The sequence below is a fragment of the Schistocerca nitens genome, chromosome 4 (genome assembly GCF_023898315.1).
Source record: "Schistocerca nitens isolate TAMUIC-IGC-003100 chromosome 4, iqSchNite1.1, whole genome shotgun sequence".
Classification (NCBI taxonomy): domain Eukaryota; kingdom Metazoa; phylum Arthropoda; class Insecta; order Orthoptera; family Acrididae; genus Schistocerca; species Schistocerca nitens.
In genome coordinates, this window is record NC_064617.1 from 149,394,619 (window position 1) to 149,418,994 (window position 24,376).

Sequence of the window (24,376 nt, forward strand, 5' to 3'; positions counted from 1 at the left end):
CATCATCACGGTTTAACAATACAGTAGAGCTGTACGTCCCCGGGAAAAATTACTGCTATATTTTCCAGTTTCTTTCAGCCATTCACAGTACCAGCACAACAAGGCCATATTTCCTGATGTTACAAGGCTGAATCAGTCAATTATCCAGACTTTTGCCCTTGCAACTACTGAAAAGACTGATGGATCTCTTCAGGAACCAAACGTATCTCTGGTCTATCAACAGACACCCCTCCGTTGTGATTGCACCTACGATGCGGGTATCTTTATCGTTGAGGCACGGAAGCCACCCCGCCAAAATATGTCCATCGTTTGTGGGAGGGAGGGAATCAAATACACATCTGAGAATCGTGAGCTGCATCAAGTACAGCGGACCGTCTCAACTTTTTTCGTTTTTTAGAAATGTTTGCATATTTGGCTCCTTTATGTAAAAGAGATATGTGTAGCTTCCATGATGCTATAGCGCTATTGCTTAGTGCTAAAAACGAGAGTGAAATCATGTTACAGTAGAATGTTTGTTCAGCGAAAGATAAACCATACTTTATCTGTATCAGTGTTGTCATAATTGGTCTCCAATATTTTCGACATGCTTTACCATTAAAGCTATTGTCGAAGACAAAGCGTCTTTCACATTCGAAGTTATGTATTTGCGCAGCTATTATGCAAGCTTCACCATCAAAATTATGTGTTGCTGCTTTTTTTGTAATTACTTTTACACAAAAAACTGAAAATAATACCTGATTTATTCCTAGGCAAGTTGCAAATAATATCCGAGGAACTTTTTTAGAACTTGGTTCCAGTCAACAAAGATTATATGCACTACGTTTGTAGGTGTATATAAAGATGAATGATTTCTCAGTGTGTAATGGGATGAAAAAATTCTTGCATTCCAGTTCCTTATGGAGGATTATGAAGAGTTATGTTCATTTATAAATATTTAAAGAAAGTTCTATTCGACCAAACTTAGAGATAAAGATCATAAGACATTTTATCAGTCTGTCTAGTACACAGAAAATTGTGGATTTGACACTAATATCTGTCGTTTTCCCTACATGCAACTCTCTTCCTAGTGCCCCTCCACCCTTAACTGTTTCAGCACAATCTTACCCTCTTGGTGATATTCCTCGGATTAGTCTGGCTAATATTGTTCCAAGCCTTCCAGAGATAGACAGAATCAGGGGCGCCAAAACTATAAAAAATATTGGGTAGCGCCCATAAAGGGGAAGCTCTTGCCCTGGAAAATTTTCTAAATTTTAGATGCAAAATAGCAAGTTTTAATGTTTTCTAAGCATTTTAGAGTCATATGATCAATATTAGAACCCCGAAAACTGGACTCTCGATAACTCGACATTCTGGGAAACTCGACAAGCTTGACTCATTCTTTAGCTTTGAGAAAAGAAACAAAACATAAACACGCACGGTATTTTTGTAAAAAGATAATTTAATTTACAGTAATAATCATACTTATATAATATTACAGAGCAGTGAATATATAGCTCTGAAAAGACTGAAATTATATTTAAATAAATCCTAAACTATCATTAAAAAAATTAAAACAAAATATTCCCATCGCACTGTAATAGCACTTTGATTAATAAGTGAAATAGCTAATTTAAGTTTACTTTCAATAAGGCTCAGGGTTCATTAAATAAAAACACTATCTCAAAGTTAATGCTTTAATACAGTTAATAAAGTTAATACAGTGTACCTAATACTTTCAGTCAAAAAGTATGTAAATAGCGGGTTTTAATTGGGTCTTACACCCTAAAAATATTTAAGTATTCGAAAATAACTAATACACTATTATAGTAATATAGTAATACAGTACTAAACTAGTACTAATATTTCGAAACTGAAAATTTAACCTTACGTATTTAATTCTCTATTTTGTAAAGATTTTTAATATTGCTCTAAATGCCATTATTAGGGTTCGAGTGTCTTTAGAAAGGTGCAAATGTCGATCATCTGACAGGATTACTGAATATGAAGTCGTTGATGACTGGTCGGATATCCCGTTCATCCAAAGCATCTCGGTGGGCATGAAGAACAACCAAGTTGTTCAATCGCTTCTGTCCCATTGTTGATCAAAGATATGACTTCAGACGTCCAAGGGCGCTAAATGACAATTCTGCTGTTGCTGTCGTGATTCAAACTACTTGGAGAAGCTTAATGCACTTCATTACTTCACATAACATTTCTCCAACTACAGGCTCTTGTGTAATGTACTTTCTTACATCACACATGTTTTTTTAAGACCAGTTGTTTTCTATTAGCGACATCGGCTAACATATTCAAGTGTAAGCACGGTCTCTCAATGTATAGGCCATTTTTGAAAAACTCTGTTGATTTTCTAAACTTGTTTCACCTCTGTTTACTGAAAGCAAGCGTTCTTGTTCAACTGCAGTGACCTGTGTGAGTCTAGTTGAAGCAAACCGCTCAATACTGCAAGATTGCACCATTTCACAAACTTCAATGTAAATAGCCTTGTAGTATTCCTTTGGGGTTTTGGAAATGTGTGGTCAGCTGGCTTCGTTGTTTTCATACTTCTTTGGTATACTTCGATACCAAGAAAGCGAAGGATCATCAACTTGTGAAGGTTTTTCTTTTAAACAAAATTCCCAAAAGTGTTCAAAACTATCACACCTTCTGTTCAAGCCCTCTTTTTTTTTCAGATCAGTAACACTTACATGAGAGCATTGACATCCTCTACTGGGTTCATTGCATGGCAATAAAGATGTAAAAAGAAATAAGCCTTGAATTGTAACATTGACTCAAGGTAGCCTGCACATTTGTAACCTGCCTCTGCTTTGTCCTCTGCAGAAAATGTTTCAAAAAACTCTAGAAGTTCTTCAAAGTTTTTCAATAATCTCAAGATACTGGAAGCTCGCATAGTCCATCGAGTCAGGCAAAGGGGTAGTCGACCAGCTTGGTCGTTGGCGCTCTCACAGCGTATATTTCTCAAAAGTCCCATCCTTCTGTTGGATTCCCTTACAGTATTTATTACGACCTTGGCTGAAGCCACAATATCCCTCATAGACGTAAGATGGCAGAGACGGTCTACAACTGCCAAGTCTAAACTGTGAGCAGTGCAGTGCACATAACGTGCTTTCGGTTGTATATCCAAAACTAACTTTTTTTTTCGTCCTTTGAACTTACCTCTCAAATGCGAGACACCATCACAGCACTGGCCTCTTAAGTTATCCATTAACAAATCAAGACAAGCAGAAACATTTTTTTAAAATACTAAAGAGAGTTTGTGAGTCAGTCTTGGGGGTCTCATATAAGCCAATAAAGTCTTCGTTGATGATTAAGGAGTCATTGACAGTATGAATACAAAATTACACTTCGTGAATCGAAGAATCACTTGTTTCGTCAACCAGAATAGAAAAATGTTAAGTCTTCTTGATTGAACCCAATACCTTTCTCAAGACAGACTTTCTTAGTAGATCAATGACCTCGTTTTGAATATTGTGCAACGTCCACTTATACCTCAAACGCCCTAACCAATCTTTAAACTCAGGTGTGTCATTCTTTCGGAGCTCCAACAACTGAAAAAAAATTGAGTTTACATCTTCGTGCCCTCTACTTGCTAGTCCTTGTCAGCATAGAAATTGTTTCAAGAACTAAACGGCCTTTCTTCATACCGCTATCTAACTGTTCATTCAGTTGGGAGGCCACACTTCGGTTAGTGATAGAATTTAGTTTCAGAACACCTTCTTTATGCTTAAACGAATATTCATGAAGACGGAAGTTTTCCAGAGTATTTTTCCAGTTCAAAAACCCTACAGAAGTAAATGCATCTTTTTTTCTTTTCCTTTCTTTTTTTTTTTTTTTTGAAGAAAATTGTAATAGATTTTTATCATCTGCCTCTTTGCAGGTTTTGCAAAAAACTTTTTGGTAGATGCTTCATATTCTAGCCATGTATATTTGATCAACCAAGACTTCTGAAATGATCTTTCCTTACCGGACTGTCCAGGTTTCGGCTGTGAACGGTTCTCACCTCAAGACGATGAAGCAAATGATGATGCAGTAATTGTTGGAGGTTGACTTGCAGTATCATCAACTTCCAAGGGCGCCATTTTGGTAACTAATTTATCCATTGCAAACTTAATTCATAGTACACTAAGAGACTAAAGTAAACAAATAAAATATAGTCATAAAAAATAGTCCACTAGACACTATAGTCGGAACACTAAACACGTCTTCAGCATCCACTGAACGAATCTATCCACTGTGAATGACTGCATCCGCAGGGTGGGCTTTATATAGCCGTGGCGTCGTAATGTCTCGAAGCATCAAGGCGACGTGAGGCGGAGGGTTCCAGGCGCTTCTGCTCCAGTCCTTTTGATGTCGCCGCGGCCGCAGCGCTGGCCCGCTGGCGCCAGACTTTACTCAAAGGTTCGCGCACCGGGCAAATTCTAAGTGTGCCCACAACACCGTAACACTATCATGATTCACACAACTCGTTTTCAGTTAGCCTGCTTACTGTCATAATAATTATTTGCTTTAACTCATTACTAAATGTATTTTAGAACGTAACTAAACTAAATTTCCTTAAATTATTGGTAACTAATTTATCTATTGCAAACTTAATTCACAATACACTAAGAGACTAAAGTAAACAAATAAAATATAGTCATATAAAAAAGTCCACTAGACACAATAGTCGGAACACTTAACACGTCTGCACCATCCAGCTCCGCCCCCCCCCCCCCCAAACGAATTTTTGAGGGGTCTCGGGCCCCCTCAGGCCCCTTGGAGTTGGCACCTGTGGACAGAATGTACTATTACACTTTAATTTTAATCTGCTCTTCACTGTAAAGTTATTCCAGATGATTTTTTTTCACATATAAGCAACAAACTGAAATTAAATCAGACATTTGGCGACACTATTATTCTAATGCATGCAAGGAATGCAGTGAGAAACGTCGCAAATTAAATTCCATCGCCACCTGTAACCTCCGCTACGCCAGGTCGCTGAATTCTCCTTGGACCACGGATGCTGACGGGTTCACACGCCTGAGGAAACAGCGACCCAAAGAACACCAACAACATTTAGTCGTATTTTCGGGGCACCCACGGAGGTTGTTTCCACTTACCACAGCATTAGTGCTTAAATAATTTCATTATTTTCATCAGAACTTCTTTTCAGAATACTGTACCCTCTTGCATTTTCTGTAATAAGAGGCAGCAGGTGTAAAATGAAAACAGATATAAATTCTAGAACCGAGAACTTTGGCGGAAACGAATACACAATCGAGGACTGAAACGTGAGAACTAGGAAGCGAACCCTAAGGCTGCGGTCACAGTGACTCCGATATAGATGAATTCTGCCGACAACCAACATCGGCCGGGGACGGTCAAACTTTTTAAATCAGTACTCCCCTACGTGCGCGCTCACACTATAGCCGATTTATCTCACAAACGTACAGATTTCGGATGACAATCGGTGAAATGGAAATCAGTTTGTTATCTTCGGTCAAATTGACCAACGTTCTCGCACGCGGACTATGGAGCGTGAAAAACTGATAAGTTTAGTCCAACAAAGAGTGAGTTTGTGGCATTCTGAGGAAGAAAATATCATCGGAATATACACTCCTGGAAATGGAAAAAAGAACACATTGACACCGGTGTGTCAGACCCACCATACTTGCTCCGGACACTGCGAGAGGGCTGTACAAGCAATGATCACACGCACGGCACAGTGGACACACCAGGAACCGCGGTGTTGGCCGTCGAATGGCGCTAGCTGCGCAGCATTTGTGCACCGCCGCCGTCAGTGTCAGCCAGTTTGCCGTGGCATACGGAGCTCCATCGCAGTCTTTAACACTGGTAGCATGCCGCGACAGCGTGGACGTGAACCGTATGTGCAGTTGACGGACTTTGAGCGAGGGCGTATAGTGGGCATGCGGGAGGCCGGGTGGACGTACCGCCGAATTGCTCAACACGTGGGGCGTGAGGTCTCCACAGTACATCGATGTTGTCGCCAGTGGTCGGCGGAAGGTGCACGTGCCCGTCGACCTGGGACCGGACCGCAGCGACGCACGGATGCACGCCAAGACCGTAGGATCCTACGCAGTGCCGTAGGGGACCGCACCGCCACTTCCCAGCAAATTAGGGACACTGTTGCTCCTGGGGTATCGGCGAGGACCATTCGCAACCGTCTCCATGAAGCTGGGCTACGGTCCCGCACACCGTTAGGCCGTCTTCCGCTCACGCCCCAACATCGTGCAGCCCGCCTCTAGTGGTGTCGCGACAGGCGTGAATGGAGGGACGAATGGAGACGTGTCGTCTTCAGCGATGAGAGTCGCTTCTGCCTTGGTGCCAATGATGGTCGTATGCGTGTTTGGCGCCGTGCAGGTGAGCGCCACAATCAGGACTGCATACGACCGAGGCACACAGGGCCAACACCCGGCACCATGGTGTGGGGAGCGATCTCCTACACTGGCCGTACACCACTGGTGATCGTCGAGGGGACACTGAATAGTGCACGGTACATCCAAACCGTCATCGAACCCATCGTTCTACCATTCCTAGACCGGCAAGGGAACTTGCTGTTCCAACAGGACAATGCACGTCCGCATGTATCCCGTGCCACCCAACGTGCTCTAGAAGGTGTAAGTCAACTACCCTGGCCAGCAAGATCTCCGGATCTGTCCCCCATTGAGCATGTTTGGGACTGGATGAAGCGTCGTCTCACGCGGTCTGCACGTCCAGCACGAATGCTGGTCCAACTGAGGCGCCAGATGGAAATGGCATGGCAAGCCGTTCCACAGGACTACATCCAGCATCTCTACGATCGTCTCCATGGGAGAATAGCAGCCTGCATTGCTGCGAAAGGTGGATATACACTGTACTAGTGCCGACATTGTGCATGCTCTGTTGCCTGTGTCTATGTGCCTGTGGTTCTGTCAGTGTGATCAAGTGATGTATCTGACCCCAGGAATGTGTCAATAAAGTTTCCCCTTCCTGGGACAATGAATTCACGGTGTTCTTATTTCAATTTCCAGGAGTGTAGTTCGGAATCTATGGACTGAAATGTAAGTTTATTCAAAACCTCAAATACGCAAAATCTTTGTTCAAAATGTGTGTGAAATCTTATGGGACTTAACTGCTAAGGTCATCAGTCCCTAAGCTTACACACTACTTAACCTATAGTATCCTAAGGACAAACACACACACCCATGCCCGATGGAGGACTCGAAGAACCTCCGCCGGGACCAACCGCACAGTCCACGACTGCAGCGCAAAATCTTTACTGGAAATTTTAGGCATAGGTTATAACCTCAGATAATAATTTGTTCTTGTGTAAAGGATGCCTTGTAGCTACTCTACTGGATCTTTTTTGTGGTAGGTTGTCATTAGTTATCTACAAATTATTATTACTGCTTACTGGCGTTTTATGCTAGCAGGGTAGTGATTCTACGCACATCAAAATAAGTTTTGCATCACCTCGGTTCCCAGAACTCCTGAAGATAGACGTTGACTGTGGATATTGTATCACAGACACAGTCCCTTTGACTGTTCAGAAATGTCACTAAAACAGCCCAGAGATGTAAACAACCATGCATGAGCAGCGCCTATTAGACGGAGGGGGTCCGCCAGCCGATCAGTTCCAGTCACTCCACCAGGAAGGAGGTACACGACTCGTGTTGTCTGTAGTTCAACCATGCCTAGACTGTCAATACCGCGGTTCGATCGCGTCCGCATTGTTACTTTGTGCCAGAAAGGGTTCTCAACAAGGTATGTGTCCAGGCGTCTCGGAGTGAACCAAAACGATGTTGTCCGGACAGGAGGAGATACAGAGAGACAGGAACTGTCGATGAAATGCCTCGCTCAGGCTACCCAAGGGCTACAACTGCAGTGGATGACCGCTACCTACGGATTATGCCTCGGAGGAACCCTGACAGCAATGCCACCATGTTGAATAATGCTTTTCGTGCTGCCACAGGACGTTGTGTTACGACTCAAACTACGCGCAACAGGCTGCATGATGCACAACTTCACTTCCCACGTCCATGGCGAGGTCCATCTCTGCAAATCCTGCAGCGCGGTACAGATGGGCCCAGCAACATGCAGAATGGACCGATCAGGATTGGCATCATGTTCTCTTCACCGATGAGTGTAGCATATGCCTTCAACCAGACAATCATCGGAGAGATATTTGGAGGCAACCCGGTCAGGCTGAACGCCTTAGACACACTGTCCAGCGAGTGCAGCAAGGTGGAGGTTTCCTGCCGTTTTCGGGTGGTACTACGTGGGACCGACGTACGCCGCTGGTGGTCATGGAAGGCGCCTTAACGGCTGTACGATACGTGAATGCCATTCTCCGACCGATAGTGCGACCATATTGGTAGCATAGTGACGAGGCATTCATGGACGACAATTCGCGCCCCCACTCTGCACATCTTGCGAATGACATCCTTCAGGATAACGATATCGCTCGACTAGAGTGGCCAGTATGTTATCCACATATCAACCATATCGAACATGTCTGGGGTAGATTGAAAAGGGCTGTTTATGGACGATGTGACCCACTAACCACTCTGAGGGATCTACGCCGAATCGCTGTTGAGAAATGGGACAATCTGGACCGACAATGCCTTGATGAACTTGTGGATAGTATGCCACGACGAATACAGGCATGCATCAATGCAAGAGGACGTGCTACTGGGTATCAGATGTACCAGTGTGTACAGCAAACTGGACCACCACCTCTGAAGGTCTCGCTGTATGGTGGTACAACATGAATGTGTGGTTTTCGTGAGCATTAAAAAAACGGAAATGATGTTTATGTTAATCGCTATTCCAATTTTCTGTACGGGTTCCGGGACTCTCGGAACCGAGGTAATACAAAACTTTTTTGATGTGTGTATTAAGATGAAGTGGTTTGCAAATGTTGTGTGATATGTATTTCCACTTTTAAGTGCTTCAGATTTTCAGAGTATCTTATGCTACCGTTTATGCTTATCTTCCAATCGTGAGCTAAATGATAGTCATTGAAGTTTAACTGACGTACGTCTGCACAACTTTAAATAAATAAATACAGAGAAACTAACTGTTTGTGACTTGCTTTTCAGGATCAGCAGGAATTATCTCGAGCATGTAACGGGACGTTTCTCCGTCATCTCGTATATTCGTAAAAGTTACCTAGTTATTCCGATAACTGAGCAGAAAGTATATAGTACTTCACGAAACAGAACAGCTCAGTCACAAGCATTCGGCGTCTCTTTAACAGTAGAAGACGCTATTCAGGACTCGTATGCAAGCACAGAGGCGTCGTGCTGTTCAACCCACTCTAAGAGGTTAAAATCTTACCTGCTTCATATAGACAATAGATTCTAACCTAGCCTTCTTGACCCTGCCAAAAACTGACGAAGGAGATCGGACGCACTGTGACCACGCTGTCGGCCGACGTTATTGGGCGACCTCAGGCGACAGTGTCTGACGACCGTTGTCGATGGCACTGCCGACGCAGCCTAAGAAGCGAGAACTAAGAAATGGAACTGAGAAGTTCTGGGTCACTTCCCAGAACTAGTTGGAATCGGTGACTTGACAGCTGTAGGCAGCCCATACGAGAGTTTGTAAGGTTGGAGGCGGGAGGGTTATGCAATATTTTTACTATTTTGGAAGACAAATGGCAGCTTGTAAGTAGCCATAAAAAGTTCCAATTCCGACCCTATTAAAAACTGCGTAATACCGAGTTTTATATCATTTTCTTGAAAGAAAAATGCCTGACTGCCCTACATCTTTTTCGTTTCCCTGAGAAGGGATACCCCCAGGTTTGACTGGCCTTGACTGCAGGATCTCGGATTGCCGATCTGATGGGGCAGCACAGCTGTGCAGCAGCACGTGCTACGTGGATAAACAGCTTCTGCTCACACATGCAAACGATTTCAACCGTCTTTTTCTGCGCAGCAATCTCAGCCGCCTCACAACATGTATCAGTTTTACAGAGCAAGTTCGAGTGGTAACGGTGCGTCAGGTCCGTCTCATATACGGACGACGAGGAAAGAGACTTCTATTGCGTGTTTATATCAAACTTGCTCTCTTTCGTTACCGGAACAATGGAGCAAAACGACGCGGCCAGAGAAACAGTAAGTCATTCGTGAAGCATGTTCATTGACGTAATTAGCTTGACAAGGGGAGGCCGCCAATTGTGAAATTCTGATTCGATTCGTACTGCGCATAATAAAAGCTCATGGCTAGAGGTGTAATGCGGCAAAGCACCAAGATGCACTTCTCAGCCGTTGTCGAGAAAATGGACAGTTAAACAAACCGTTGCTGTGAAATACTCTCTACGATCACTGATTTTCTACAGCGTCGTGGCGCAGCGGTACGCGCTCGGGTTCGTAATCCGAAGGTGGCCGGATCGAATCTCGCGCCATGCAACATTTTTTTTTTTAGTATTAGTTTATTGTAATTCATATATATATATATATATATATATATATATATATATATATATATATAACTATTAATGAATTGCTTATGCATGTTGGTGAAGGCGGATCGCTCTCCAATTGTACCGCCTCCATTTTTCCGTTTGTTTAACAGGGTATACCAAAGCTCTCACGTCCGCACTGATTTTCGACGATGTTATAAGTTGCGCTAGGGACCGCATCTACCTTCTTTCGAGAAGTTAGCAGGCAACTACGCTGTTATGCGGCGGCTCGTTTCGGCCCATTCAACGTCTGTCCTTCAAGTGTAACGAGCGAGTAACGGAGCAAATTTGTGTTCATGGGGTTTCTATTCTAATTCGAACGTTTGACTTACGCTATACGTATTCGTTTCGGAATATCGTTTCTACGTCTTCCGTTAACTATACGTGGTTAACATTATGAAGACAATTAATAACATTTGTGAAATACAACTTTGTTTGCGGAAAACATAATGATGTTCGAAGTCGCCAGTTTTTCCACGACAAACGACTTTCAACAACTTATTATATGCATAGTTATTGCAACTGATTGCCGGGAATTGCATATATATATATATATATATATATATATATATATATATATATATATATATATATATATATATATATAAAAGTTGCATGGCGCGAGATTCGGTCCGGCGACCTTCGGATTACGAACCCGAGCGCTTACCGCTGCGCCACGACACTGTAGGAAATTGTTAATCGTAGAGAGTATTTCACAGCAACGGTTTATTTTAACTGTCTATTTTCTCGACAACGGCTGAGAAGTGCATCTTGGTGCTTTGCCACATCACACCTCTGGCCATGAGCTTTTTTTATGTGCAGTATGAATTGAATCTGAATTTCACAATTGGCGGCCTCCCCTTGTGAGAGTGCGCGACGAAACGTAGGATGCACCACGTAGTTAGATGAAATACAGTTCCACAAGTTTTTAGTGCCACTTCACTGTTGTTATTACGACAAATGAGCTGTGCGTAGTTAAGTTCGAGTAGATAAGCCCTACTGATCCGATGTCAACTACTTAGGCGCCAGTTAGTTACATGTTCCGTAGATCTTCTGTTATCGAAATGATGTGGAACGAATCAGTTTATGGGATATGTTTACATGATTAGTGTTAACATGAATGAACACGTTATTTCTCAATCCTATTCATGCAACTAAACTTAGAACCAAGAGTTTTATTTCAGGCTACCAGTTTTGTAATAGAAATTCGTTCATGGAATAGACGCTGTTTTGAAGGAGAAGTGATTTTAGATTACATTTAAAACTTGCTTTGCCATCTGTCAGACATTTTATGGTACTGGAAAAATGATTAAAAATTTTTGTTTCTGTATATTGACCTCCTTACTGAGCCACTGACAGCTTTAATAACGACTAATAAAGATAATGTGTTCCTCTGGAGTTGTCGGTATGGACATCACTATCGTTTTCAAATTTCGATGGATTATTTATGACCAATTACGTTAGCGAGCATATGTAGTGTGACGCTCAAAATGCCCAGCTCGTTGAAGAGATGCGTACATAACGACCACAGGTGAATACAACATATTATTCTTACTGCTCGCTTTTGAGCAGTCAATACTTTCTTTCTTAAGTGGTAAGTCACCCCAGAAAATTATTCCACAAAAATTATTGAGTGGCCGGACCAAGGAAATTTTTCCACACGAGGACTAGTCGTTTGACGCTCCTTGCCCACGTGCCCCCCCCCCCCCCCCCCCCGCCACTCCTCCTTCCGCCACCCCACGTCTCTTCCCTGGTACACTCTCATTTGTTTTAGTTACTAACTATAACACGCACTGCATATAAATCCTGATTAAAATCTGATTTGGACGACCCGAGCGGCCGCTACTAATTGTCATACATACTGTATAGAAATCTCACAGTTGTGACGCCTATGCTTGGCACCCCAAGTGGTGGCTTGGATCGCATGAGCCTTAAACCAGCCCCGACTGAAAACATGTCAGGAGGCTGATTCATTTCTTTCCAAGACTAGCTGCTATACGAAGAACAAAAGTAGCTGAAGTTAATTGTTTGAGAAGCTCAGTAATATGCTTCTTAGACTTCAGGTTTTCATCAATTAGAAACCTAACAAATTTGAAGCATTTTACCATATTTACTGACACTTGTTCACATGCTGCATCAATTGTTGATATGACTGTTTGTTGTACAGAACTGAATATATTGTCTTTTCTACAAATTTAGAGTCCATTTTCAGAGAACCACTTAATAATTCATTGAAAACCATCATTGACTAATTCTTCTGTGGCTTTCTCTCTAATGGCATTTATTATGAAACTAGAATCCTTTTCAAAAAGTACCAATTCTGCTTGCTGAATATTAAATGGAAGGTCAATCACATATATAAGTAACAGGAGTGCATCCAAAATTGAATTCCATGGGACTCCCTTTGCAGGTCCCTCCCCCCTCCCCCCTCACCCAAAAAATGGCTCTGAACACTTTAAGACTTAACATCTGAGGTCATCAGTCCCCTAGAACTTAGGACTACTCAAACCTAACTAACCTAAGGACATCACACACATCCATTCCCAAAGCAGAATTCGAACCTGTAACCTTAGCGGTCGCACAGTTCGAGACTGAAGCGCCTAGAACTGCTCGGCCACACCGGCCGGCTCCTCCCCCCCCCAAATCACTAAAATTTTCTATCCTTTAAAAATTGTTTAAAACTATTCAGCGCAACTTTTTGCATTCTGTAGCTAAAGTATGATTCAGACCAGTTGTGTGTAAAGAAGTCAGTTCCATAAAACATGAGTTTTTCTAAGACTGTGTCATTATCTACACAGTTAAACATCTTGGAAAGATAAGAAAAACAACAGCTGGCGGTATTTTATTATTTAAGGCTTCTAATATTTTATGAATTCATGTATAAATAGGGTCCTCAGTTGAGCAACTAGTTGGGAATACAAACTGTGATATGCTAAGCAAACTGTTTTCACATCAGTAAGGAAATTGGATAATAATTATTTAATTCTTTCATATCACCTTTATTATGAAGACGTTTAACAATTGCCTATTTTAATCTGTCTGAAAAAATATTGTACTAATAATAGATTACTTATATCACTAAAGACATCATTAGTAAGTTAGAGCAACTTTTCAGAACTCTGAAATTCTGTGAATAGCATTTAAGCTTGCGCTTTTTAGAATTTTTAGAATTATATTCATTTCAGTTAAGAATTTTTGTGCTATTTCTAGCTGGTTAAAGTTTTGTAACATGCATACATTCTCTTGTTTCTTCTACTGAACAAGTTAATCCTATTTCTACTGCTACATTTGGAAAATGCTTCTTAAAACTAGTTGCAGCTTGTCATTTAGTTTGTTATGTGTCCTGTATACTGATAATATCCCTTATAGTCTTAATCTATTATTTGCATTATTAATTTCTGTCAGGACATACGGTTTCCTTGACATTTTATTGATGCTCCTTAATATATTACAGTATTTTTTTGCACTAAGCAAGTAATGCACGATCTTTACTTATTCTGGCCTTTAGGTAAATTTCCAACTTTCTTTCACATGAGATTTTAATTCCCTTACTCATCCATGACTTACTTGTTTTTTAATGTATTTTCTGGATAAGATTTTAGGAAAGCACCCTTCAAATAATGACACAAATGTACTGTGAACTAAACTAAATTTGGCATTAGCATCTCTTCTTAAATATACTTCATCCCATACTACATCTTTTAAATCACTCTTAAAACGTTGTCTCCTGTTCTAATTAATAATTGAAAATAATGCATTGTTGACAATGAATGTATAGAGGGCGACAGAAGTATTTTTGCTAACACCAACATATCAAATGGTTTTCGCTCACGTCTTCCTTTTCCCGTGTATCCACTGTCACGGAGCTTAAATTCGGTCTTCCATTTTGGTAGGTTCACAGTTCTTTATAGGCTGTGTTAATGGTTTTCCTTTTTCATACACGCTGTGTACGTTAATTTACGTTAATTTTGTGTTCTCATTACTTCATAAAAGAAAAGGTTATGTTATGTTTTGCAAGAAATGGATATTCCACATGAAAATAATTTTATGACGAGAAGTTTTTAGCTTGTTTTAATATCACATTGACTTCAACGTTATCATAGCCTACTTAGGATATTTGAGATTTAATTTGTTGTAGTTCATCTGTAAGAAGAAAATGTAAAATTACAGACAATCTTCAAAGTCTAGTTATTATCTGTATGGCTAATATGTATATGTTCAATGTCTTCGGCTTCATCCCTCTTAAACATGGAACCGATTTCACGGCATTATCATCAATTCAACTATAAAACTGACGGACGAAATTTCAGCAAGTAGTGTCTAGGTAGACAATTTCTTCTAATGTTGTTGTTTTTGTGGTCTTCAGTCCTGAGACTGGTTTGATGCAGCTCTCCTTGCTACTCCATTCTGTGCAAGCTGCTTCATCTCCTAGTACGTATTGCAGCCTACATCCTTCTGAACCTGCTTAGTGTATTCATCTCTTGGTCTCCCTCTACGATTTTTACCCTCCAGCTGCCCTCCAATACTAAACTGGTGATCCCTTGATGCCTCAGAACATGTCCTACCAACCTATCCCTTCTTCTAGTCAAGTTGTGCCACAAACTCCTCTTCTCCCCAATCCCAATTCAATACCTCCTCATTAGTTATGTGATCGACCCATCTAATCTTCTAGCATTCTTCTGTAGCACCACATTTCAAAATCTTCTATTGTCTTCTTGTCTAAACTATTTATCTTCCATGTTTCACTTCCACACATGGCTACACTGCATACAAATACTTTCAGAAACGGCTTCCTGACACTTAAATCTATACTCGATGTTAACAAATTTCTCTTTTTTAGAAACGCTTTCCTTGCCATTGCCTGTCTACATTTTATACCCACTCTACTTCGACCATCATCAGTTATTTTTCTCCCCAAACAGGAAAACTTCTTTACTACTTTAAGTGTCTCATTTCCTAATCTAATTCCCTCAGCATCACCTGAGTTAATTCGACTACATTCCATTATCCTCGTTTTCCTTTTGTTGATGTTCATCTTATATCCTCCTTTCAAGACACTATCCATTCCGTTCAACTGCTCTTCCAAGTCCTTTGCTGTCTCTGACAGAATTACAATGTCATCGGCGAACCTGTGCCTCAGCTATACAGATAGCCGTACCGTAGGTGCAACCACAACGGCACAACGGAGGGGTATCTGTTGAGAGGCCAGACAAATGTGTGGTTCCTGAAGAGGGGCAGCAGCCTTTTCAGTAGTTGCAGGGGCAACAGTCTGGATGATTGACTGATCTGGCCTTGTAACACTAACCAAAACGGCCTAAAGAGAAGGAAACGTAGCAGGTGAATATGGTCTGAGGGTAAGAAACGAAAGAGGAAGCCGCTTGGTAGAATTTTGCGCAGAGCACAACTTAATCATAGCTAACACTTGGTTTAAGAATCATAAAAGAAGACTGTATACATGGAAGGAGCCTGGAGATACTAAAAGGTATCAGATAGATTATATAATGGTAAGACAGAGATTTAGGAACCAGGTTTTAAATTGTAAGACATTTCCAGGGGCAGATGTGGACTCTGACCACAATCTATTGGTTATGAACTGTAGATTAAAACTGAAGAAACCGCAAAAAGGTGGGAATCTAAGGAGATGGGACCTGTATAAAATGAGCAAACCAGAGGTTGTACAGAGTTTCACGGAGAGCATAAGGGAACAATTGACAGGAATGGGGGAAATAAATACAGTAGAAGAAGAATGGGTAGCTTTGAGGGATGAAATAGTGAAGGCAGCAGAGGATCAAGTAGGTAAAAAGACGAGGGCTAGTAGAAATCCTTGGGTAACAGAAGAAATATTGAATTTAATTGATGAAAGGAGAAAATATAAAAACGCAGTAAATTAAGCAAAAAGGAATACGAAGTCTCAAAAATGAGGTTGACAGGAAGTGCAAAATGGCTAAGCATGGATGGCTAGAGGACAAATGTAAGGATGTAGAGGCTTATCTCACTAGGGGCCAGATAGATACTGCCTACAGGAAAATTAAAGAGACCTTTGGAGAAAAGAGAACCACTTGTATGAATATCAAGAGCTCAGATGGAAACCCAGTTCTAAGCAAAGAAGGGAAAGCAGAAAGGTGGAAAGAGTATATAGAGGGTCTATACAAGGGCGATGTACTTGAGGACAATATTTTGGAAATGGAAGAGGATGTAGATGAAGATGAAATGGGAGATATGATACTGCGTGGAGAGTTCGACAGAGCACTGAAAGACCTGACTCGAAACAAAGCCCCGGGAAAAGACAACTTTCCATTAGAACTACTGACAGCCTTGGGAGAGCCAGTCCTGACAAAACTCTACCATATGGTGAGCAAGATGTATGAGACAGGCGAAATATCCTCAGACTTCAAGAAGAATATAATAATTCCAATCCCAAAGAAAGCAGGTGTTGACAGATGTGAAATTTACCGAACTATCAGTTTAATAAGTCACAGATGCAAAATACTAATGCGAATTCTTTACAGACGAATGGAAAAGCTGGTAGAAGCCGACCTCGGGGAAGATCAGTTTGGATTCCGTAGAAATGTTGGAACACGTGAGGCAATACTGACCCTACGACTTATCTTAGAAGCTAGGTTAAGGAAAGGCAAACCTACGATTCTAGCATTTGTAGACTTAGAGTAAGCTTTTGACAATGTTGACTGGAATACTCTCTTTCAAATTCTGAAGGTGTCAGGGGTAAAATACAGGGAGCGAAAAGCTATTTACACTTTGTACAGAAATCAGATGGCAGTTATAAGAGTCGAGGGACATGAAAGGGAAGCAGTGGTTGGGAAGGGAGTGAGACAGGCTTGTAGCCTCTCCCCAATGTTATTCAATCTGTATATTGAGCAAGCAGTGAAGGAAACAAAAGAAAAATTCGGAGTAGGTATTAAAATCCATGGAAAAGAAATAAAAACTTTGAGGTTCGCTGATGACATTGTAATTCTGTCAGAGACAGCAAAGGACTTGGAAGAGCAGTTGAACGGAATGGATGGTGTCTTGAAAGGAGGATATAAGATGTACATCAACAAAAGCAAAACGAAGATAATGGAATGTAGTCGAATTAAGTCAGGTGATCCTTAGGGAATTAGATTAGGAAATGAGACACTTAAAGTAGTAAAGGAGTTTTGCTATTTGGGGAGCAAAATAACTGATGATGGTCGAAGTAGAGAGGATATAAAATGTAGACTGGCAATGGCAAGGAAAGCATTTCTGAAGAAGAGAAATTTGTTAACATCGAGTACAGATTTAAGTGTCAGGAAGTCGTTTCTGAAAGTATTTGTATGGAGTGTAGCCATGTATGGAAGTGAAACATGGACGATAAATATTTTGGACAAGAAGAGAAAAGAATGTTTCGAAATGTGGTGCTACAGAAGAATGCTGAAGATTAGATGGGTAGATCACATAACTAATGAGGAAGTGTTGAATAGGATTGGGGAGAAGCGAAGTTTGTGGCACAACTTGACTAGAAAAAGGATCGGTTGGTAGGACATGTTCTGGGGCATCAAGGGATCACCAGTTTAGTATTGGAGGGCAGTGTGGAGGGTAACAATCGTAGAGGGAGACCAAGAGACGAATACACTAAGCAAATTCAGAAGGATGTAGGTTGCAGTAGGTACTGGGAGATGAAGAAGCTTGCACAGGATAGAGTAGCATGGAGGGCTGCATCAAACCAGTCTCAGGACTGAAGACCACAACAACAACACAACCTGATGGATTTGGAAGTAGTTCCCCTAGTTTACTCCATGAGGGTCTCTGTTAGGCATTAAACTTGAACATTTCTTCTGCCTTCTTGAAAATAGGGCTATGCAAATAGGCTAAATACTGTGAAAGTACCCATGTGGATGTATGTTATGCAACTTGGTTTCCGGTTTTTTATTCTAGTTCTAACTTAAATATTTTATAACTACTGACAGAAATAGTATACTTTGCACATTTGAAAATGAAATATTTTTAAGATACCGACTTCCCAGAGTCAAGTGCATAATTTTCGGATGCCGATAGATTAACTGCTATGTTAGCTTTGATTCCTGATGAATAGCAGCATTGTCACGTTTATACCTCTTTTAAAAAAAAATATTCTATGGAGTTGTTCATATCAGGTGGCATTTATTAAGCGGATTAAGTATGAATATTGTGTTGAAAAAGAAAGCATCCAATTGACTGACGAATTTCTTCAGAGTTTTGTGTTAATTTTCATGGAAATGTTTTATTTCTTTCTCTCGAGTTGTAAACTTTTTTTGGTGACAAATAATAATCGAGTATAGAAATTCTTTTGAACAGTATTTGGTCCGTTGCAATAAATTTCAGTACTCCTATTTAATTAGACCATTTTTGTTGTTTGTTTGGAGAAACTGTGCACGTAAATTAAAACATATTTTTTTCCATTTGTCGTGAAATTTAGTGTTTATTGTAGTTCATGGTTTGCAATATCTAATGCTTGAATAGAGTTCATTACACCATGTTCCCGAGTTGTTTGTCGACGCACTAAGATGCTTGACATAATATATGGATACTTCTGAATCTGATCCACAGTGTTTCTCTTCGCCGGCCGAAGTGGCCGTGCGGTTCTAGGCGCTACAGTCTGGAGCCGAGCGACCGCTACGGTCGCAGGTTCGAATCCTGCCTCGGGCATGGATGTGTGTGATGTCCTTAGGTTAGTTAGGTTTAACTAGTTCTAAGTTCTAGGGGATTGATGACCTCAGACGTTAAGTCCCATAGTGCTCAGAGCCATTTGAACCATTTGTTTCTCTCCTTTACGAAAAATTAGACGCCCCCAGGAAATATATATTTACCGCTAATACAGCGTAACTCCGCCTCTAGCCTTGATAACTCCCACAGTTCGCCAGCACTACCAGATTGCAGGGATGTAAACTGCCATGTTTCACTCGCTGATACAAACACACTGAAGCGTCAAAGAAAATGGCATAGGCATGGGTATTCAAATACAGAGGTATGTAAATAGGCAAAATACGGCGCCTATAAGACAACAAGGGTCTGGCGCACTTGTTAGATCGGTTACTGCTTCTACAGTGGCAGGTTATTAAGATTTAAGTGAGTTTGAACGTGGCGTTATACACTCCTGGAAATTGAAATAAGAACACCGTGAATTCATTGTCCCAGGAAGGGGAAACTTTGACACATTCCTGGGGTCAGATACATCACATGATCACACTGACAGAACCACAGGCACATAGACACAGGCAACAGAGCATGCACAATGTCGGCACTAGTACAGTGTATATCCACCTTTCGCAGCAATTCAGGCTGCTATTCTCCCATGGAGACGATCGTAGAGATGCTGGATGTAGTCCTGTGGAACGGCTTGCCATGCCATTTCCACCTGGCGCCTCAGTTGGACCAGCGTTCGTGCTGGACGTGCAGACCGCGTGAGACGACGCTTCATCCAGTCCCAAACATGCTCAATGGGGGACAGATCCGGAGATCTTGCTGGCCAGGGTAGTTGACTTACACCTTCTAGAGCACGTTGGGTGTCACGGGATACATGCGGACGTGCATTGTCCTGTTGGAACAGCAAGTTCCCTTGCCGGTCTAGGAATGGTGGAATGATGCGTTCGATGACGGTTTGGATGTACCGTGCACTATTCAGTGTCCCCTCGACGATCACCAGTGGTGTACGGCCAGTGTAGGAGATCGCTCCCCACACCATGATGCTGGGTGTTGGCCCTGTGTGCCTCGGTCGTATGCAGTCCTGATTGTGGCGCTCACCTGCACGGCGCCAAACACGTATACGACCATCATTGGCACCAAGGCAGAAGCGACTCTCATCGCTGAAGACGACACGTCTCCATTCGTCCCTCCATTCACGCCTGTCGCGACACCACTGGAGGCCGGCTGCACGATGTTGGGACGTGAGCGGAAGACGGCCTAACGGTGTGCGGGACCGTAGCCCAGCTTCATGGAGACGGTTGCGAATGGTCCTCGCCGATACCCCAGGAGCAACAGTGTCCCTAATTTGCTGGGAAGTGGCGGTGTGGTCCCCTACGGCACTGCGTAGGACCCTACGGTCTTGGCGTGCATCCGTGCGTCGCTGCGGTCCGGTCCCAGGTCGACGGGCACGTGCACCTTCCGCCGACCACTGGCGACAACATCGATGTACTGTGGAGACCTCACGCCCCACGTGTTGAGCAATTCGGCGGTACGTCCACCCGGCCTCCCGCATGCCCACTATACGCCCTCGCTCAAAGTCCGTCAACTGCACATACGGTTCACGTCCACGCTGTCGCGGCATGCTACCAGTGTTAAAGACTGCGATGGAGCTCCGTATGCCACGGCAAACTGGCTGACACTGACGGCGGCGGTGCACAAATGCTGCGCAGCTAGCGCCATTCGACGGCCAACACCGCGGTTCCTGGTGTGTCCGCTGTGCCGTGCGTGTGATCATTGCTTGTACAGCCCTCTCGCAGTGTCCGGAGCAAGTATGGTGGGTCTGACACACCGGTGTCAATGTGTTCTTTTTTCCATTTCCAGGAGTGTAGTTGGCGGACGAGCGATGGAACACAGCACCTCCGAGGTAGCGATGAAATGGGGATTTTCCCATACAACCATTTCATGAGTTTGCCCGTGAATATCAAGAATCTGGTAAAACATCAACTCTCCGACATCGCTGCAGCAGGAAAAAGATCATGCAAAAGCAGAACCAACGACGGCTGAAGAGGATCGTTCGACGTGTTAGAAGTGCAACACTTCCACTTCCGCAAATTACTGCAGATTTTAATGCTGGGCCACCAACAAGTGTCAGCGCGCAAACCATTCAACGCAACATCTTCGATGTGGGCTTTCAGAGCCGAAGGTCCACTTGTGTACCCTTGATGACTGCATGACACAAAGCTTTATGCCTCACCTGGGCCCATCAACACCGATATTGGACTGTTGATGACTGGAAACACGTTGCCTGGTCGGATGAGTCTCGTTTCAAATTTTATCGAGCGGATGGACATGTACGGGTATGGAGACAATCTCAGGTATACATGGTCCCTGCATGTCACCAGGGGACTGTTCAGGCTGGTGGAGGCTCTGTAATGGTGTGGGGCATGCACAGGTGGAGTGATATGGGATTCCTAATATGTCTACATACGACTCTGATAGGTGACATCTACATAAGCATCTTGTCTCATCGCCTGTATCCATTTATGTCCATTGTGCATTCCGACGGACTAGGGCAATTCCAGCAGGACAATCGACACCCCACACGTGCAGAATTGCTTCGCAGTGGCTCCAGGAACACTCGTCTGTGTTGAAACACCCCGGCTAGCCACAAAACTCTCCAGACATGAACATTGTTGAGCATTTCTGGGATGTCTTGCAATGCTGTTCAGAAGAGATCTCTACCCCCTCACACTCCTACGGATTTATGGACAGCCCTGTAGGATTAATGATGTCAATTCCCTCCAGCACTACTTTGGACGTTAGTTGAGTCCATGCTGTTGATATGGACCTGCATTCACTGACAGCCGCAAGTCCTGTTGGACTTGAAACCGGCTGTCATTAACCAGGTGTGACACGTCCTTGACACCCATTGGTTAGGATGTTTCTGTTAACACAACTCTTACACTCTGTTATGTGACTGTGTGTGGTACATCATTCCTTGTATACACAATGGACAGACTGTGCTGACAAACCAACAGGTAGTAGGGCAACCTTCGTTCTGGCACTGTTTTGATATCAAATTGAAATTAAATTAATTAAATTGTGACAGCTGATTGATTTATGAGCTTAACCTATTGTTCTGCTACGTGGTTCTTCATGTAACCCCTTCCCCTCCCCCACCTCTCAAACTATTGTTCTGTTAATTTACTGGGGATAACCGGGATAACCGGTCCTCCTCAGAAACCCCCCAATCCTCCCCCTCCACCACTCCACTGGGAAATCCCCTTTCTGATACAAACACACCTTTGATATCAAATTAATTGACTAATGAACTAAATCGATAAACTAATTACACTCTTCCTCTCTGGTAAATCGACCAGGCTGGAGAGGGAGGATCTCACAACATGAAATTCAAATCAATGTCAGTTACATAGCAAAGGATATACTGTATATTTATAAAATTTAATTTGCAGGAGTTGGATCTGTCTTTTATTTGGTGGGACAAGCTTATCATTCTCTGCTGTTTTGGAATATGGGTGTCTTTATCTTATTTACACATCAAGTGCCATGGGACCAAATTGAGGAGCAAATCTCCAAGGTGATGGAACGTGTCAGTATGTGAAATTACAACATAAAAGTAATAACAGATAAAAATAAAATGTTTATGAATCCAAAAAAAAATTCATGCCATAAGTTTCTGTAAATGCAGTCAACAATATAACATAAGAATCAGCTTAATTTTTCAAGGAACTCCTCAACAGTATAGAAGGAGTGAACCACGAGGAAACTCTGCAGTTTCGTTTTGAAAGTGCGTGGATTACTGCTAAGATTTTTGAATTTGGGTGGCAGCATTGAAAATGGATACAGCAGTATACTGCAAACTTTTCTGCACGAGAGTTAATGACGTCTGATCCAAATGTAGGTTGGATTTCTGCCGAGTATTAACTGAGTGAAAGTTGCTAATTCTTGGGAATAAGCTGATATTCATAGAGAGAGAGAGAGAGAGAGGCCAATGTCAAAATACTGAGACTAGTGAACAGGGGTTAACAAGAGGCTCACAAATTTACACCACTTATTGCCCGAACCGCCCATTTATGAGCCAAAAATATCCGTTTCGCATGGGAAGAGTTACCCCAAGGTATAATACCATACGACATAAGCGAACGAAAATAAGCAAAGTAGACTAATATTCGTGTTGAACGATCACTTACTTCAGATACCATTCGAATTGTAAAAATCGCAGCATTAAGTCTTTGAACAAGATCCTGAATGTGGGCATTCCGCAACAGTTAACTATCTATCTGAACACCTAGAAATTTGAACTGTTCAGTTTCACTAATCATATGTCCATTCTGTGAAATTAAAACGTCAGATTTTGTTGAATTGTGTGTCAGAAACTGTAAAAACTGAGTCCTACTGTGATTTAGTGTTAGTTCATTTTCTACAGGCCATGAACTTTGTCATGAACTGCACTGTTTGAAACTGAGCCAGTGTTGCACAAAACTACCTTTGCTACCAAACTAGTGTCATCAGCAAACAGAAATATTTACCCGTAACACTAGAGGGCACATCATTTATATAAATAAGGAACAAGAGTGGCCCGATCACTGATCCCTGGGGCACCCCACCCCGTTCCATTTGACCATACCACACTCAGACCCCACATCACAGCCATTCTCAACACTGTGAATAATGACTTTTTGCTACCTGTTGTTAAAGTAAGAGGTGAACCAATTGTGAGCTGCTCCCTGTACTCCATAAAGGTCCAACTTCTGGAGCAATATTTTGTGATCAACACAATCAAATCAAACACCTTAGTTAAATCAAAAAATATGCCCAGTATTCGAAACATTGGTAATTTCCAAGAATGGTTGCCTATCGAAGTCACGGCGTCCAAACGATACATATCGAACGTGCGATCGTAACTCAATCGTGCGACTCTGGTGGCGGGGTTTATGATCAATTGCTTGTGATCGTCATTTTTATCTATTTTCCGTCGTTCCCTTAGTTGCTCTAAATTACATACCTCCGCTTCCCTTAGATGCTCTAAGTGACGTACCTCCGCAAATTGTTTGTGAGTTGTTAGGGAAACCCAGACGATTTATGTCAGTAGTGAGTGGGATATCTGGTGTTCTTGACGTTTCTTTGGCGGATTCTCTCACATCTAAAAATATAATTTCATGGTTATCCAGCGTAGAAAACTGTTCTACATTTTTGTCGCAAATATGGAGTACTACCAGACGAGGAAAGGATAGACTGTGTAGACTGTGGTGGTGCGCAATGTGTAAAACTTCGTAA

At 42.2% G+C, this 24,376-nt stretch overlaps 1 protein-coding gene across 2 annotated transcripts in view; it reads left to right on the forward strand.

Annotated features, from left to right (window-relative positions):
* LOC126251536 (equilibrative nucleoside transporter 1) overlaps positions 1-24,376 on the forward strand; it is a 178,479-nt gene that overhangs the window by 28,894 nt on the left and 125,209 nt on the right. Inside the window, exon 2 of one of the 2 annotated variants that reach the window (XM_049952044.1) lies at positions 3,974-4,080. The exons of the other annotated variant lie outside the window; for it this stretch is intronic. The gene's annotated coding sequence lies outside the window, so the exon portion shown is untranslated. The remainder of the gene's footprint in view (positions 1-3,973; positions 4,081-24,376) is intronic. 2 annotated transcript variants of the gene reach the window in all.